This window comes from Sinocyclocheilus rhinocerous, unplaced genomic scaffold, assembly GCF_001515625.1.
Source record: "Sinocyclocheilus rhinocerous isolate Xijiao unplaced genomic scaffold, SAMN03320098_v1.1 scaffold507, whole genome shotgun sequence".
Lineage (NCBI taxonomy): Eukaryota > Metazoa > Chordata > Actinopteri > Cypriniformes > Cyprinidae > Sinocyclocheilus > Sinocyclocheilus rhinocerous.
Window position 1 is genome coordinate 361,188 of NW_015649561.1, and position 6,040 is coordinate 367,227.

General features: G+C 33.4%; 1 pseudogene; it reads left to right on the forward strand.

The window, feature by feature from the left end:
- The window catches only part of LOC107710623 (guanine nucleotide exchange factor VAV3-like), a 69,602-nt pseudogene that overhangs the window by 42,672 nt on the left and 20,890 nt on the right, over positions 1–6,040 (forward strand).

The following is a 6,040-nucleotide window of genomic DNA, read 5'->3' on the forward strand; positions in this document are numbered from 1 at the left end:
AACAAAGTCTCAGAATTCAAATTCTGTCCATTGTATTGCAATATTCAAACAATAAATCTCGTTTTGGCGCTGTTTAATGTGGAGTGACAGATCACTGTAGCGCCTCGATCAACAGACGCGCCAGCGCGTAGCGCACGTGAACTGATCATCTCCTCCACATTAATACCAGTTTCAGCACAAAATAATCATGACTAAACATCCGGAGGTAAGTTAAAAGAAAGACTACAACTTTACAATCCGTATCCTGTCTCATGTAATCGCTCAATCAGTGTTTCAGCCGCGCAAAGACGTCAATATAACGTCTTGTAAACAATGTCACGTAACATCACATTTACATCAGAAAAAACATATTTGGTGACCATAAACTCATTAATCAGATAGAAAAAAAAACTGTAGAGAGGGGCATTTTGCTAAATATATGCACCATATAACATATTCATTATAAATTTGACTGTTCTTCAATATTTAATTTATGTTTGAATAAATCAATCAATCAAGTTTTTATGACAGCCACCATTATGTTTATATTTCTAAAAAACAAATTGATGTAGAAATATTATCATGTAATTGTAACTTTATTATTTTAAAAACTTCATTAAGTGTAATTTGAACAAATCAGTCAATTTTAACCTTCAATGTTATAGTAATGTAGTACCATAGTTGAGAGATTTTTTAGATGAGAGATTTTTTTTCCTTGAGAAAATTTGGCATGTACTGTACCTGATATATATCCAAACTAATCGATTTTGAAGTGAAGCGAATCGAATCGGTAATCGAATCGAATGGCGAAATTTGTGTCGAAACCCAGCCCTAATATACATATATATATACAGCCCTAATATACATATATATATTGACCTTCTTTTAACTTGAGTGTCACATTTTTGGAAAAATGCAACACATACATATATTTAACATACAAAGGAAGGAGTACAAAGCAACAACAATAGTAAAATAAACAAACAAGTCATAATAATTTTAAAGAACAAAAAAACCTGTGTGAATATCCCCTTACTATGACTCTCTAGATATAAAGCAAATAATTCTACTGTATTTACTTGCTGAAGAGGTCTATAACAGTCTAAACTTTAGATTAAGATTTGTTTAAACATTAGCCACAGATTTGTAATTTGTGCATGTACAGCCTTTTTGCTGCCTTTACAATTTTTCTTTTCCTCTTTTATCATGATTTCAGGTGCTGCTGTTCAAAAACCACAGGTGAAACCACAGACAAATTCATCTAAATCTAAATAATTTGTCCATATAATAAACTTAAAAGATGGTATTTCCAGACTGCAATATAAAATTATCTTCCTTTACGGATATTTGGAAGAAAGAGGAAAAGTATTGTATAATGCTGTCTGAAGTATGTTTTATTTTCATTTAAATGTATGTTCATTCTACTGACAGAATGCAGTCTTAAACAGGAATAACAGAATCGATGTTAGATTGTTTCTTTGTGTCCGTGTGTAAATTCACTTTGACAATATTTTTACCAGTGTTGCAAAAAGCAGATAACAATAGCTGAGTGTGTTCATATTGCAGAGAATCTGTTAATGACATTCTCTCCCTTCTCTTATTTCACAGAGAAAGACAACACCTAGGAAACAAGAAGACCAAGGTAGGTGTCTTTCTCTTCAGCATGCTTCTGTATATAGACTGTGATGTTGTCAAGACTGGTGTAAAACTCTCTTATACAACCCTCTACATTGCGAGTAAATCACTCGCATATGCGACTAAATCTTCACTCTGGGCGACTAAATGACGTCTAATATTAGCCAATTGCTAATTGTTGTTCATATGAGGAGGTTCATTCAGGTGCTAATTGCTGAGAGCTCAGTGAGTAATTCTTTGAATTCAGATCCATGTGGCCTTCCCAATACACTGTGTATCATCAAAATGATGAGGGTTATCTCCATTATCATGCAATAATATTTGGGTAGTTGAAATATTTCTGGGAATGTTTGTAGAGTGTGAAACTTACTCCATCTAAAACTACTTTAAACAGCAATTATGATGCACTCGCTTTTATGACCTCATATTAATTCATAATTTGTACTTTTTCAAATTCATTTGTCACACCGCAGGACTGTTTAAAAGAAACAAGCAAAGGTCAAATAGTTATAAAAATGGTGAGAAACTTAAAGAAAGTGCATTCATCTAAACTGTAAACTTTAGTGTTGGAAAAAAAAGCCCATGGATTTATTGTTTGCCAACTACACATTTACGATTGGCAGTGTACCGCAGCTCCTTCCTGCACCTGTTTAAATAATTTATTTTATAACAAATAGTTTTCAGTCCATAGAGCAACAGTTTAGCATGGTGTGTAAGATCTCTTTACTGTCTTGTCAAGTCAATAAGTCCATATATTAAATAAAAAAGTGGAAAAAAATAGAAGAATTCAAATTATATATATATTGTTTATAAAATAAGAGCGATAACAGACTGTAATATGTAATTTAATAAAAATTAAATTGTCTTTGTTTTGTGTGTGCTATGAAATCAACATACAACCAATACATTTTGTTGAAATCATTTACCTAAAAAAAAAAACACATTTTCTATTGAATTGCATCGCGGAATATTCTGTTAATCACCAGTCATGATGATTCTCAGAACCATGTCACGATCATATGCACAACCAAAAACAAAATGAGCAATCAGCTCGAAACATCACGTTTCTGGTAAGAAAACAATTAAAGTAGTTTGGAAGTAAAGTTAGATGGCAACTGTGTACCGACCTTGTTATGCGATTTGTCATTCTCAGAAGAATTACATGTAAACAGTCAGGAGAGATTCTCATTTTCCTCCAAAAACACTACCACATAATTTTATTTTCAGAATGGTGAAACTTCATGCTCAGCTTAAACAAGTGCTGATTTTCAAAATTGCTGCTGTTCGGTTTTGCTCTTCTGGGACTAAATAACAATCCTGAAGTGCTGAAGAGACTTTCACATGCTGTTGAGGCTGGAAGGGGTGTCTTTATGTTGATGGGAAGTAGAAGTGGTCAAAACAGTATATTACAGAAACGGAACAAAATTACCTTGCTTATTTATTACTGTATACTTTGAATGATAAATTTCTGATTTAACAGAGTGTTTTGACCAATGTGATACTTTTAAATAAGCTCGAGTGGAGTGTGCTGACAACTGAAGTGATAGAAGCTCACAGTTGAAGTTTATTATCTTCATTACTTACACCAGTGGTTCTCAAACTTTTTACACCATGTACCACCTCAGAAAATATTTGGCTCTCCAAGTACCACCATAATGACCAACATTAAAATACAGTAGCGTAGTAGGCCTAATTATTCAGCTACAGCTATGCACAGTTAAAAAATGAGGCAGTTTTATTCCTAATAAGAATATTTATTATTGCCACTTTAAACATTGTAAATACAGTTTGAACATTAACACTGTACTGTGCTTACATACAGGTAAATAAAAACACTTAAATGATTAAATTAAAATGTACTGTACCTAAAAGTTAAATAAAAACTGCACTGTACTCAAAAAGTAAAAAAAAAACCTTAAATGTAAACTTAAATGTAAAGTAAAACATACAGTACTTGGTCAAAAAATTAACACAGGCATCATTTAGCCACCTGACAAACGTTTTAAAAGTGTTTTAACAGTTTCCCAACCTTTTTTTCTTCCACGGCACAGTTTTGATATGTAAAAAATCCCACGGCACACCCCTAAGCATTACACACAAAAAAAAAAGATAGAAAGGGAAAACTTATTTTTTATTTTTCCAATAATGAAACATTGTGTCATCAGAGCTGGTATTTTGGCTTTATATATGATCAGACACTTGCACTTACTTTCTGAAAATCATACTCAAATGAAGTTAATGAGGTTTCTGACGAGCGAGTGACAGAGATCTGTGTTTTGTCCATCATTAGAACGGCCGCCTCTGAGGCAGTAAATTAATAGCATCACGTTTTCACCAGTTTGCAGGTTATAAAGTTTATTGTAGCTATATGGGTGCTCAGTTTCTCTTGTTGTTAATACATTTGTCCAAAATCTCACGATATAAAATACGACCAGCTATGATATTTAAAACGTACAAAAGTGTATTGGCTACAACTAGACAGCAAATGCTAAGACTCTTCTCTGCTCTTTATACACACAAAAACATTAGCCTTTATAGACAGCGTTTCTTGAGTAAAGGAAACGCTGTACTTATTCAAACATGAGCTCTTTATTTAACCTTGCATTGAGAAGAAGTAGACATCTGTCTTCAAACTGCGTGTCGCGGCTCTTCATTCTGAAAAAGATTATCCTATCAGATTTTCCTGTGGTGTGAGGTGTGTTAAGAGCGACTAAATCTGCTCGGAAGAACGTCGGAGTTTGTTTGTTTTTTTGTTTTGTAATATTTATCATCAGAAATCCTGATGTGTGGGGGCAACATCACAGCCAGGGCTGGACTGGGACACCGGCCCTGGCATTTTTTGGTCCAGGCGGCCCACCACCACTTCGATATACAGTATATATATATACAGTGGGTACGGAAAGTATTCAGACCCCCTTAAATTTTTCACTCTTTGTTATATTGCAGCCATTTGCTAAAATAATTTAAGTTAATTTTTTTTCCTCATTAATGTGCGATTTCAAAGCTGAATTTTTATCATCATTACTCCAGTCACATGATCCTTCAGAATTCATTCAGATATTCTGATTTGCTGCTCAAAAAACATTTTTTATTATTATTATTATTATGTTTTTTTCAGGTTTATTTGATAAATAGGAAGTTCAGAAGAACAGCATTTATCGGAAATAGAAATTTTTTGTAACATTATAAATGTCTTTATCGTCACTTTGACTGGTAGTGTATGTATGTAGCCTACAGTATGTATCACACTCATATCACATCTTGTTTTGGATAAGAATAAAACGTCAGGTCCGACAATATCGTGTCTTTTTTAAATTTAAATCTAGGTTTATTCGCATTGGCCCATGGAAACCTCTATGAACACACTTGACTTGACTTGGCCAAAAAATCGCGGGGACGAATTTACACAAAATTGTTTCTGTTTACGTATTCCACACTCATGAGTCATGGCGCGCACACACATTAGGATAGGCTAGATGCCTGCCTCCGCTGCGAGTCCCTATCAATCACTTTACTTTACAGATTCAACTACTTTCTTCTTCTCCTGCCTGGCTCTTTGGCCCGCATTACTCACCACAGAGCAAGCCTGTTATTCATAATGTTGCTGTGAAAACGTGGGAAAAGCCAACGAGGAAGAAGTTGGGGTGAAGTGATCTTTATATACACTTAGACTTTTTATTGTATTTTTGCGGTAACTTACTGGCAGCACTATTGCCAGTAAGTTACTGTAACTACCCCTTTACAGTAGCTTATCGCAAGTTAATTTTACAGTATAATGCCCTTACCGCAATTTCATTTTACAGTAAAATACCCTTACCGCAACTTAATTTTACAGTACTATATCCTTACTGTAACTTAGTTTTACAGTATAATAATATTACAGTAATTTTACTGTAATTTATTTTACACTATTTATTTTATAAAACCTTTGAATATTTTACATGAATCCCATTGAATTTAATAAATTCCAAATAAGTGACCTGAGTCCATGTACAACAGTATATTTTTTATTCACTGTCACTATTAAATACATCCATTACTTACTTATTTATTGTGCATTATTCTGGAACATTACAAAAAAAAATAGATAACTGAATTCATAACAACTAATCAAAGCAGAGATCATGACAATATTGCAACAAAAAGAAATATGAATCACTATATGTTATGAACATGATAAATCATAGATCTAGAATGACTGCTAGATTGATCACTTACAAAATCAGATTACAATCAAAACTGAAAAAAGAGAGAAGAGAATATATACAATTACATGTAAAAAAAAAAAAATTAATATGAAACTTAAAGGTGCTGTATGTAGGATTGACACCGAGTGGTTGAACTAGGTATTGCAGTCCAAATTCAAAATATTGGAGAGGGTTTTTTTCACCCGGCCCCTCCTCCTCAGACTTGACGCACACGCAGG